Source organism: Neodiprion virginianus, chromosome 3, assembly GCF_021901495.1.
Source record: "Neodiprion virginianus isolate iyNeoVirg1 chromosome 3, iyNeoVirg1.1, whole genome shotgun sequence".
In the NCBI taxonomy this organism is placed as follows: domain Eukaryota; kingdom Metazoa; phylum Arthropoda; class Insecta; order Hymenoptera; family Diprionidae; genus Neodiprion; species Neodiprion virginianus.
The window spans coordinates 32,452,540-32,466,060 of NC_060879.1; the positions used below are offsets into that span (position 1 = coordinate 32,452,540).

The following is a 13,521-nucleotide window of genomic DNA, read 5'->3' on the forward strand; positions in this document are numbered from 1 at the left end:
ACTCGATCACGCGTTACCTCGATTCCATTTATTAAAATTTACCCTCCGAGCGGTGGAACTGCACGGGAATACTGAAGTAAATTTACCTCTGTATCATAAACTTGCACTGTGTTGATTGGCGTGCTCCGTGCAAGCTAAAACAGTCGGATCGCACTGACTAAACTTGTGTTACAGTTAGTCTTGTTCACAGCTAATATCAACGGTAATATACAATTCAATTTCAGTTTGGTTTCATGTAAATCGCACGATGAAATCCCACCAAATATCGTTCTCGGTATTCTTTATCGCGGACTCTTTTCTCACCTCCTTGGTCGCTTGACTGTTACGCGATTCTCTTTCGTAACCGTATCAAGCATAGCCCACGATCAGATATGCGGAATCCTGGCATCCGTTTTTCAGATAGCATGGATTCTCGATGGAATACCGATACACCCGGAACTCACGTGGATCTGATCCAGCATGCCGATAGCAAGGATTGTATCTCGACGGTGTAGACGAATTTTCTGTTTGTGCCACGGGGATTCGGTACTCAAGGAAGGCTTCGTCGTCGCCATGCTTCTTCGTTCCAATCTCATTCGGTCGACCCGCTAACTGTAACGAAGTGAGGTTAGGGATGTTGTGCTGGGATAAATTATCTTGGAGAATTTCGGTATTACTCCAGCTCCTGGACGTGCTTTCTTTTGTCCTAATCTTAGCACAGCCGGAACTGTACCGGCATTAAATGGGTCACGCGAGTCTCGGAGATACCGAAAAACCCACTTTTACGAAAATATGAGAAGAAAAACACGCCGCCGAGAAACACGAGCAAAAATATTTTTAAAACTGCGTTTCAATTTAGTGCTCCTTTCTTTGATACGATAAGGTTTGGCAGAGGCTTTTTTTTTTATCGAAAAATAAGAGGCAGATATTTTTTGAAGCGCCTTCACGCTTCGCTTTGTGAGCCAAGTGCAGAGGGTATGAAATATTCTCATTCGCTTTCTTTTCAAGAACAACGAATAAACTTCTTCTAATCTTGATCATCGTCATTTTGTATCTCGATACCGAAGAGTGTTTGATTTATTCACGGCAGTGTGACTGCAATAAAATGACGCGACGTATATAATCACACGACGGGGTTTCCGATACGAAACGCGACGCTAATTAGACGTTGGTTCTGAAATTTTATGGATACCTGGATCATAAATTCTACCGTTAAATATAATACGGCCACGCCAATAATGAGCCCCCGTAAGCACGTTGCCGCGACGAGGGTGTATTGCAGGTACACGACAGTTCCCATAGCTTATTTCATCCTCTCAACCACCGAGCCAACTTCCGCTTTAACCATCTTTCGATCCTGCACTACCTTCCTGCGTCTCGTGCACGGTTTAATCCACTTGTCTCTCGATATTGTCAACGTCTTATCACTCATAGCACAGTGCCGTTCGAAGCAATGCTGCAGTATTGCGATAAGAGTACAGACCTACCTAGTGAATTGTATTAACGAGGATCAACCGAGTCTCATAGACACATCCTCGATTGAACACGTGTCTTAAATGTGGAAGGGGGGCATCAATTTCTATTTGAGCCCACCTTATTGGCGGATCTTTCGATAATCAATCCAAGTTCTTGGTCAAACAAATTTTACGTTCACAAACTCGATCGCGGATCACGTAGCGGACGAGAACAGCAACAGATCTTGATTTTCATCGCGCTAAAATCCTAAACCGAGATAGTTATCGTGCGCCGTCAGGAGAAATTTACCATCTGTTAGACTCCCGAGCGAGGGGAAATTATTTTACACTGGTTTTGCTCGGCAGCACGTTACTTCTACCTCTTATATTTCTCTTAACAGGTTGTACTCCGTCGTAGACTACCCCTCGCTTGCAAAATGCTTCTACTACCACTACACGCCACCGGCACACTCTACCTACGCTTAAACTTACCCTACCTCTTGCAGTATTCATACTTTTTTTATACGAGTAAACGTTCTCAAGTCTGATTTTACTGTACACGGCAACTCGTGCTACTGTCACAGCGGGTAACCGTTCTAGAGGAGAAAAAAGGTAAACTCACTGTCGCAATCGTAATCGTCTTACTCTCCAACCACTGAGACGTAGACGGTAAGTTTCAACTGACGTAGATAACGTATCGACCTTCGACGTCGTGCCAAGTTTTACAGTGTAACTTGGAAGGCTGTCCGCATGTGTTATCAAAAAAACGCTACTGGGAAAACCCGACGAGACTAATTCTCACGCGGTTATTATATGCAAGGATTTTAGAAACACACTACGAGTACTTCGGGGTGGATGGAACGAACAAAGTCCTAACAAGGAATGTTAAGTGAATAGATTTGTGTCCGAGAGGCCAGTAACTCGGTTAGGACTTTGATAATGACCACCCCGTTACCGGTCGTGCGTTATCCCTTTCGAGGGTGGATGAAGTCAGGCTGTATTATTTTACCTCCGTTATTATGCAAACTACGGTACGTATTTTGCACTCGATTCGGGGATAAGGGTGGCTCTCGTTTAACAATAGAAGTACTATAAAATACGAGGTTTTTACTCTGAGGAAAGTCCTTTATATTGCATTACCGTTGGATATATGTGTATACTTAACCCATAACAGCGTGGCATCTTGCTCTATCATTTAACCGTCGAGTACATTTAAGTAACAACATACAGCGTTACATAGAAATTATTACTATACCGTGCTGGTGGGTGAACGATCGTTAACCGAAGGTGCACGAAGTAACAGTGTCCTCAGGGTATGACAAAGCCAGATATAAAATACGAAGGATCTCGATCTTCCGTAATGCAAAATTCCTAATTAAAGGGATGTTTCATGCACACGTGTGATGGAGCAGGATGAATTTGAGTAACTGCGATGGTTGAACAAAGAAAATTTCCGGCTGAAGCAACGTGATCAGTATTCCGACCGGCAATCTTAAAGAGGTTGTCTTTACTTTGTGGAAACTGAATTACGCCGAATTCTCTTAAATTGAATTCCTGCTTTGACGATTTGTCTGTGTATTGAGATTTGCCGCGGGGCAAAGTTCCGTGCTGGTTTTTGACAATGGAAACCCTTGAAACCGTGAATGTTCTAAGACGGTATAAGCTACACATCAAACTACACGTGATACGCGTCTTTGACTTTTCTCTCGGTAACGAACGATCACCGGAACGGTGTGCGGAAAGCTACACATACTTAAGCGTCAAGATGAATGATCTCGTGCGATTTAATATCATTAGGAAATTATGGCTCTCTGGTTGTTTTACGGCACGGCTAGAACCTAGGACAAAGTAATCTGTTCACTCAGAGCTAAACCGTTTCCCATTCGCATAATCTTCTCGAAACTTGTGCCGCTGCCAGTTGTAGATACGTGTATCCATTGATTCCTGCATCTTCGTAATGGGTTTGGATGTAGTAAAGTCCAAGAACGTTTTCAATATCTTTCGGTTTCGTGACTTGTTCTTCGCTTATATGAATGGAACGGGCAACAGAATTTCCCAGTTTCTTCCCTCGTTCCTATTTTTATTAAATTCGACTTTAGCATAAAGCCCCTGTTCCGCTCTACTTAACCTAACCTTGAAAGTTCGATGATTGCTTTCTTACGTCTCGTGTATCTCCCTTGCAGATAATTTCACAGATGGGATGCATAAGCACTGCAGCTTTCAGCTGAAACAAGGTGGCGTCGACTCGCCACATACATTCACTGCGAACTTCGAGAGTCTAGTTTCTTCACTTGTCGTAACGTGTGTTTTTCAATTACGCCCTTACCAGTCTATTCACACGTGCCTTTGTCTCCCTGCGATTGAAGCAGCACCGGAATTCGATTGTTGATTCGTTTTATAACTAGATTCGCGAGTGTCATTCAAGTGGAACTAACGGATACCGAACTGCGACGTACGTAATTGATTCGAGCACCGCTCGGCGTATCTCCAAGAAATTTTATCCTGCACCTCCCTCTCATTTAATGAAAATCTATCGTTTCTTATCATTTACTTTTCTCCTTAGATATCCCTCGAGTGTCCAAAGTCGAGAAGATCGAATGACGGTGGTTCGTATTACGATTCTCTCATTACCTTGTAAGTCATTGATCGTATAAAGAATTGCTGGAAACTACAGCCACGCCGGATATTTCGTTCTTCAATTCGCTTCGTTTTGCTGCCACTCCGGGTGCGGACTGGAAAGAGCTGTATGCACGTAAATGTGAGTAAACGCTACGTATTTACGCCCACCGTTCCCAGAATCAATTTCAAGCTCCGCAATCAGTTGAATGCGATATGCGTGCTTTCACGGAAATAAAAAACTCGATAAATGCAAATTGCTATCGATCGCGTTCGTCGGCGTACATTATTCCCTAATTTCGGAACGATAGTCAGCTATTTACGGTAGGTGATATCTCGACAAACCTCGTGAATGTGCGAGATCGTTAAATTTGTAACCGAGGTACGATACTTCATTAATTCTATTTATTTATTCATAAGTATATTTTGTATACCTTTATGCGAGATGTATATCTGAGGATATTTGTTGGGGGAATCAAGTGAATCATACTGCATGAATATTTCAACATCCCCGTACCTACTTCTCTCTCTTCGTATCGCAGATGAGACGGGTGGCTCGGATGGCGTAGATCCACTTCAAATTCGAAACAAAAATACATGCATCTCATTTACATTTATACATTATACGTATTCAGAGACGAAAATACCCTGTCAAGCGCAGCCACGATTCGTCAATTTTCAAAAGTTACGTCACCCAGCTTGAACTCCTTTGTTAAAATAATAGGCGGTATCGCAGTTTGACTGTGGCTCAACCTCACACGAACTCGGGGCTTAGTTATATCGGTCTGCGATCTCTCAAACCCCGAGTGCCCAACTTTTCATAAACCGTACTGCGCCAGATCGATATAGAAAAAAGAGATTTGTTAGCCCGGTAACGAAGAACGTTTTCAGTCGACTGTGCGCGAGGCTTCCTAAGTACGCAAATCAGAGAGACACATAGAATCCAAGATTTCATCCGGAACTCACTCGAACCCTCTTCTCAATACAAATCATACGGTATACTCGACCATCAAATTTAAAAACCTCGATTTTGCGCGTGAAATTCATTAATTACGACAGTTCGATGCCAAGGATTTACAAGATGTAATTACGAAATCCTTCTTCCTCCGATCTGACTGGGGTGAGAGAAGAAGAAGAAGAAGAAGAAGAAGAAAGAAAAAGGAAAAACCCCTAACGGCAGAGTTTGATAGAATGTAATTGAGGCAAAGGCATTCAGTGCGAATTCGAAGTGTCGCCTGGTGCGTTGGAGGGTGAATTTTCAACGGTTTCGACGATCGCGAATTTTATTTGAACTTTCGACAGGGCGCAATTTATCGGCACCCGTGATCGTATAATGGACTTCAAGCTTGTGATTATCAGCGCGAGGTGAATATCGTTAGTGGATTTTTTGACGGTCCAGTAATTATTATCTCTCAGGTCCGTTTTTATCCGAAGAAGTGCCGAGGTCAATGTCTATTCCAAATCCATTCACCCGAATCCTCGGGGTCACATTTTTTTGTATAGACCTTCCAACAGCTTCAAGAGCTCACGATATTCCCACGCATAAGCGCGACAATGTTGACTTAGTTGTTTGAACAGTAAACGTAACGTTCAGTCCCACTTTACAGGTAACCAGCACTGTGAGCTCGTAGTGTAATCGAAATCTTGTATATTACATATTGTGTAAATAGAGAAAATAATCTCCGGCTCGCGTACAAGAATCCAGAAATAATTGGATTTTTAATCACTAATGTTCAGGTTTGTTGACGGATAGAAACGATCGCGTATCGTCATATTATCGTTCGGTATCAACAACACTGCAACTAGTATCCTGCTAAATAAATGCAGAAAAATTGATCGTACTCCTAAAGTTCTGTGGTTCCCGATTACACATCAAGTATCATAGTTGTATAAAAATCTGTTCACCTCGATTTAGCGACGTCATGCAAGCACGTGTGTATAAATGAATTATGTATCGTGGATACGGAGAAAAAACATCAACATTCATCGCACTTTGACACGTTCTAAAAGCTTTCCCAACCAGAGACTCTGACGAAGTGGTGAATGAAAATAGGGAGATGAAAAAATAAGTCCGAATTTCCAAAGCCTGTAAGTTCGCTAACGCTCAACCCTTGAAATGACAATCAGTTCAGATCATCCGGGTTGATTAAACTTTCGGGGCGGTGCGTAGTTCTGCGTAATTAATTTCGTATTAATGCGCGTTGGCAAGTTGAACTGCGCTGAATCACGGAGACAGAATTCGGAACGCAGAAGCTTATGCAACTATCCTTGCCGTCTATGGAGATGAACCGTTGGTCTGTATGAGCAAAGCTCACAGTTTCTGCCGAAACTTTCTAGCGGTATAAGAAACGGCCGCAATCAACTCGTGTAACTCTTGGGAGTGAAGTTCATTACCCAAATGATTCGGTGGCGAAGAGGCTTTCCACCCAGCGGAGAGAGGCGAAGTAATTTCAATACGTACCTACCGAGGGTCGCGAATCGTTTTAAACCGTGCAGACATTCCGCTACATCCGCTTCTTCGCCGTCTTATACCCATTTGCCAAATGAACTTGCAACGCCTAATTTAACGCGTTAGACTCGTTCGGTTTCTTGCCTTTCCAACGCCGCCACGCACTTCGATCAATCATTCACTCGACTGACAATGAGGCAAGGCCCCTTTGAGTTTTGGATTTTTGGTCCAGCCCGCAGCGCGCAACGCCTTTGCCACGGGCGTGAATCCATCACCCGGATAATCGGCGTCCTGCATGTTTTACCCGTCCCGATCCATCCTTCACAGGACCTTTGTTACGATCTATTATCGACCGCGTTACCCGAGTATTTCTTGCCCGGTGGACGCGTATAATGTACGAACGCATCTTATTTAAATGTAAAGTGTTTTTTCGTTTTTTCGTTTTCCCCTTTTTTTCTATTCTATCTTGTCGGTGAAAAAATGTCTGGAACCGGTCGAGTTTTTCGTAATATGAGCTCAGACTTGCTCGCTGTTGCCGCGCCCGCATCAACTTGGTAAAGGAATTCAACTCAAGCTCGAAAGCTGCACGCCTATAAATAATCCCTCGTACTTCTAGATAGTTTCAATTTCTGAGGATAGAAGGTCAACATGATGATGAGTTTGGATTAAGTTCGCCATTTCGAACGGCATATTCAAATCAGGAAACCGAATCATCGAATGTCATTTGAATGACAGTGAGAGCTGAGTATTATTCGAATTGTTTCAGACGGTTGATAACTTTTAGGATTGAAGTATCGCGGTTAGGGGGAAACAAACTGAAATCTTAGAGACAAAGACGATATAATCAAGACTAGAGTGAGGCATGTAACAAAAATTGAAAAATTACGACAGTGAATCACTGTAACATTCGCTGGCATCTCTGCAATTTATTCAAAATTCGGTAAATGTTATTATATTGCGGAGGTATTTGCATTGATAAACGAAAGCAAGGATAATCACGATGTTAATCAGGATCCATTTAACCATCTATTGACCGTTGCCAATTTTCGGATGAAAATGATTACCATTATTTTGCTTTTAGATCGCATGTAGCCGTAGAATCGATTGCTGCTTTACAAAATGCTACCTCTATATGAGTTGATTGCAGTTACTGAGAACAATAAAATATAATCGCTTTTATTCGCGTTAGCAATAAAAATTGAATGTACATTCGATTCTAGAAGCTTGTGTCACTTGTTCGACTACAGGAAACTTGGCGAGGGTGGTTTGGATTATGGTGAGAACTGGAACTAAGGAATGGAAAGTACTTAAGCCCGCTGATACGAAACAGACCTTGTGATCTTGTTAAAATACACCGATTATAGGTGTACGTTGAATAAATTGATTTAACGAATTAAACCAGTTGAAAGTCTACACGCTAAGCCCTGGGGGAATTACCTGTAGGATTTTAATACTCCTCGGAAACAAGAGATTCCCGGAATTTAGACTGGATTAGTATAGAGCCTCCAGATTGAGAACGTATACAACTTAATTAAAGTTTAAATAGCGACTTACACCGGTATAATTAACTTCTGTACGATGTGTCAGTATCTGCACAACCAAATTACTATCATCTAACGCTAGGTGCATATTCTACTTACAAAATTGAGTGCACTCGACCTTTGCACCCTTGCCTCACCTACCGAACCAGTAACAGAGTTCGTCGTAAGTTAAAGGTGCAAATGCAGTTTCGTCGCCTATAATTCAAGCTCGTCGGGATTCTCCAGCACTGCAATGTGTGCAGCACCAAACCGCGGACTATTCGGCGAGAGAAACGCGTCAGCGAACATGAATCAGCAAACTGTTTCGGTTTGATACGGGTTATATTGTCGAACATACTCGGCTGGTCTGCAATTTGAGCAAGTATTACGGATCTACGGGTCCCTGTGGCTCACGCACATTGATCCTCATCGCTCTTTTGCATTACGTTCATGTTCAGGCATGGCATGCAGCAGTCGTTTGATATAGCTGATATTGACACGGGCGTAAAAAGTTCAACTCTTTCAACGAATACGCCTTTTTGGTTCGAAAGGAACTTCTTTCGGAACGGATAAACTTCTAAAAGGGAGTCGCGTATGGTTCGAAGAATTTTTTTAATAACGTTATTTTATTAGAAAAGTTTTCTGTTACACGCTCTTTTTAAATAACCGGTATTTCGGCGGGTGACACAGTGGAAATGATAAGAATGACGGTGTTAACACAGATTGAAATGATCAAGTGTCAATAGAAGAGAACTTATTACACAGCTGCACGATTCTCAGTTTGACTCGATCGAATATTTTAAAGAACTGCAAGCTGTTTTAATAAATCCTCTTTGTTCAAGGCTACGTTAATCACATCGAGAAAATTAACTAAAATTTGTGAAAATACATCGGTCACTCGTCATTGGCGCATTAACCCTAGGACTTTACACGTGGATACCTAAAATCTAAAATCATTTTTTCTTACTTTGTTCAATCGAATTTTTCACGGTGAAAAATTAATATTAGGTTTTTCTCTCATATACTATTCTGTTCTTCAGTCTCTTAGCTTTTGAATGAAAAAAAAAAACCTTCTACGACAAACAAAGTTCTGGGGTAACACCTGTGTTGGTTATTTTTTTCGTACAGATAATGTAGAGTCCTAGGCTTAATCAGTTTTGAGTGAATAACGAGGATTTATGATCTCGGTAAATTACCTCCGGTTTTAAAACCGCTAGAAAGTTAAGAAAGGTAAGACGGATTTAAGACTATTACTTGATCGGAAGATCCTGGTCGATAAACGAACTCAATCATTCAACGTCAAATGCCCCGCGGACAAGGGATAATAACTAATCCATTAATCGTTTGGCTCGAGTATCTTAAGGTTAAACAGATTTTCATGAAAATCCTTGAACTGATCAAGTCAGTGATTAAACGTCGATGAAATAATGCACTTGTAAGTGTGAAGTGGGTGCGTACAGCGCTGAGTTAACCCTGATATACCCCGTGCACGTGTCGAGATAGCGGGACGATAAACACGCAAGGTGAAAAGGTTTGAATTTACGTACCTAAACGGCGATCAAGCTGACATTGTGGTTTAACAAATTAAGTTGGAGAGTTGGAAAGAAAAATGAAGGAACAAAAAATCGTTGGATCAGATTACTTCCAGCCGGTCTTTCAGTCCTCGATCCAACTCCTCTTGAGGCTCAAAACATCCATTTTCCAATCCGCACTTCCAAGGATTAGGCACAAGTTTCAATCGGCAGTAATTAATTCGTCCTGTACAACTTTAAACGAAGAATCGCTTGGTTCTTACTAATCCATGAACACAAAATCCTGTCCCTTCAAATAAAATACGAGAAACAAACGAACAACAAAAAAAGACTGTTTTTTTAGGTGGGGGGGGGGGGGGGGGGGGGGCAGAATTTAGTGCAGCTTCGGTGAAGATTCCAGCCGTTTGACTCTATAAAAATTATTTCTTTTATTCACAACGTCACTATTTCTCACTGAGTAATTAAAGTTTTTTGAAATTCAATACCGAACTGCAGATCGTGGTTATTACGATTAATTGTAACAGTTTTCCGGTTTCAAATCTGCGAATTCACATATTTCCTACATAAGAGTTATGAAATGGTTATTCGTGAAAGCGCGAGCTTCGTGATAATTTAACATTTAAACAAATGTATGCAAAACATTCCGGTCAGCTGGCCATTTTTACTACACTTGTTTAATAGTGGACGCGGTTTTTTCGGGCTCGACTTCCCTCAATTCATCCCGTGCACCTCGGCTTCGGGTGCCCTCGTGTCTATCGTCCAGAGACCGACATCGACACGTGTTCGCACGCCCGCGTTGTTTCCGCGACTGAACTTCGCCCAAGAGCTTCCAGGTATCGAAGCGCACGCGCCATTTGTCCAGCCTATTCGAGCTCGGTTCGTCTTATCGGGCTTAAATATTCGTCGGTACTTCCGGAAGTACGAGCTGCCGATGTAGGCAACGTTAAGGGGTAATACCACTGTGAAAACCTAAAAAATGCACCATTTTTATGGATGGAAGAAAAGGTAATGATATACTAACATTTCAGAATGGCTCCAGTGTTACCATTTTTTAATATTTGTTGATAATAATTTTCTTTAATATACTTGAATTTATGCCTAATAACTTTCTTAAATATTATTATTTTATTTACTTTGCTTCCGTCCGCAAAAAAGCGGTAAAAAAAAGCGTTTTCATGACGTTGCGCTTGCAGTAAAGGTCTCTGAAATGCGGCCGCCTGTCCTAATAATACACCCGGTATAACTTCCGCGGTTTAAGTTCCGCATAAGTACAATTCGAATACGCAAAAGAAAACGTAGTGGCCACAGAACTATTCTACATGTGCTTTCGAAACTTTTCCATACGTACAAGGCGTTGTAAAAGTGCTATGCACTTTTGAACAGACTTTTATCTAGCAATCCGATTTTAAAGTTTTGTAGGTGTATTGAATTTTCACATTTCAGCAACTTATTCAAATTTTGGATTGAATCGTAATGGTAGAGGAATCATTTCGGATGATACAAATTTTACGAAGCTATTGCTTCTCCGTCGCTGAATGAAATTATTATTTCAAACGTGAAATGCGCATTCAGCGCTTTTTCGTTTTCTGAAAAACGGGACGAATGAATCCAATTCGCAGCAGTCTGACGAACCCTGTATTTTTTCACTTTGATCAAAACTAGGGTGCGATTGATCCCCTTGCATTATAGTGGATTTGTTCCCCATCCGGTAAACATGGAAATGCTGAAAAAAAAAAAAAAACCATTCCGTTCAATCGCATTTGGAGGGTGAAAATCCAACTCTATCCAATTCAAAATATACCAGCGTTTTGTCAACCGAAATTGGGTTACAACTCTAGAATTCAATCTCCGTGAAATAAATGGTAAAAAATGATAATTGAATGTTAATAAATACGCATAAAAAATTTTTACCTTTCGAAATACCATCTTTTCAGTCCATCTCGATTCACCCACTTCCCGGATTTCGCAAGTATAAGAACGCTGAGTCTGCTTCGCGGCAGTGAGCCTTAGCCTTATTGTTAGGGTCCAAGAACAGATTCTTTCAAAGTCTATCACGAGGATAAGTTTTCTCTCAAAGAGTTGCCGCCAAGTGTTCATCCGAAGTTCTTGACAAATCGATATCAAGCTGAATTCTTTACACGCCAAGATGAGATGAGGCCACTCTCTTCAATGTCTCAACTTTTCCTCGACCATTCAAACCCATGCAGCAGCCACTGCCAAAGTGCTCATCACCTCCCGCAGAACTGGCTTGTGTAAAAGGTGTTAAAAGCTTCTGCGGCAACATGTTCCCATGGGAGTAAAATTTCGCTACGATTACGTTGCAATTACGCGATACGCAATGAGAGCATATGTAATAATGACTGAAGGGACCACTGCAGTCTCGGGGAACTCCGTCGGTGGGTGAAAAATGACTTGACCTGAAAAAGAAGAAGGTCAAACGGTGTTTCAGCTAACCAAATCACAGTTTCGCTTTCTGGTTGTTAATAAATGACGCCAAAATTTCCCGTCACTTTTCAATTGCTCAAGATATTCGAGTACTCAAAGTATACTAGTCGTTATAAATTTTCAATCGCTAGTATTGCCGTCGCTTATGGAACTGCGCATGCACCATTGACTACGATTATAATCGTGAGAGTATATCGCGCTATATAAGCTGCAGATCAGCTGCAGTTGGATAGGCTGTGTTGAGAAAAGTCAATCGATAAATGTGGGCAGGTTAGAGGACGCCGATAGACGGCGAAAATAGATCTAATTAATGCAAAGCATGGTGTATGAGGCGGTGAGATTTTCCATCTATTCGAAATTCGAGGAAAGGTAAAGTTCAAGAGGAGGGAATTCATAGGGCTTAGTTCGATGAGGGAAAGGCTTCCAGAATAGTGAAAAGTTATGATCGAGGTATCACAAAGGACACGACGTTCAGCTCGTGTCTGCGAACCAGGTAAACGCCTGTTTCCTTGAGATTATGTTCTCGTGAGGTAGGAATAAAGTTCTCTGACCCGGTCACGTGTAGGATCATGGGATTTAGTGGATATCGTATGAATACTCGAGGACTCGAAGGTCCTCAGCTTACCAGACTATTTAAATTAGCTTGTTGTCAAGACACGAGATCAGGAAACACCGGAAACCCGATTTGAGTTTTACCGGAAGTTGAACTCGTCGTCCCTATAGCTTCATAATCGCCGGGGGAAAGGAAGGGCTGAGAGTTGTTCTTGCGAAATTTGGCGGAAACGCGAGACAAAATGCCTGAGTTGCAGCTAGCCTTCGGAAGCATTCTACGCCTGCGAGTAATTGTACGTACGTTAAATCTACCCTGGAAGCCTGGAGGGAATGAACCATTTGGACGGCATTGCCGGGTCGCTAAATAAGTCTGCTTTGACAGATGTTTTATTTCCGACCTTGAGTAAGATCGCCTTCCGTAGGTGATTTCAATGTTTCTTGAATCATCCGCTTACTCAGGGCAAATAATATAGCGACGCTGCACGCTGGATATTACAATTATATTTCATATTTTCAATATTATGAGATAAAAGTTTATATATTTAATTTGTTCCTTCTGTCATTCTTCATATCCGAATTCATTACAGACGACCAGTCAGAGTGAATTATGGTACTTACGGAAGTGAGACGTTTGATCGTTCGTCTGTCTCCTTCGCTTGAACAAATCGCTCGGTGTGCGTTTAATGAACAAACCTTATGACATATCTAATATAAATCGAGGAAAGTATGCAGCTTTGGATATATGAGAAGAGCTGCTTCTTAAGATCTCGGAAGCTCTGAGACTCGTGCGGAGACTCGGGAAGCAATATTCGCATATTCATTCAGCGACAAATTCAAAGCGCATATTTACAGGGAGGTCTAATATCCAGCATAAATCATTACTCAGGCTCAGATGGCGCGATAAGCGTCGTCGGGCTTATCGTCGAGACATAAACGTGGGCACAATTCATCCCGTGTGTGGCTGTAAGGCGGCT

General features: G+C 41.8%; 1 protein-coding gene across 1 annotated transcript in view; it reads right to left on the reverse strand.

Moving 5' to 3' along the window:
• Window positions 1–10,336, reverse strand: part of LOC124300448 (uncharacterized) — a 46,815-nt gene extending 36,479 nt beyond the window's left edge. Inside the window, exon 1 of the mRNA XM_046754576.1 lies at window positions 9,566–10,336. The gene's annotated coding sequence lies outside the window, so the exon portion shown is untranslated. The remainder of the gene's footprint in view (window positions 1–9,565) is intronic.
• Window positions 10,337–13,521: the final 3,185 nt, after the last annotated feature.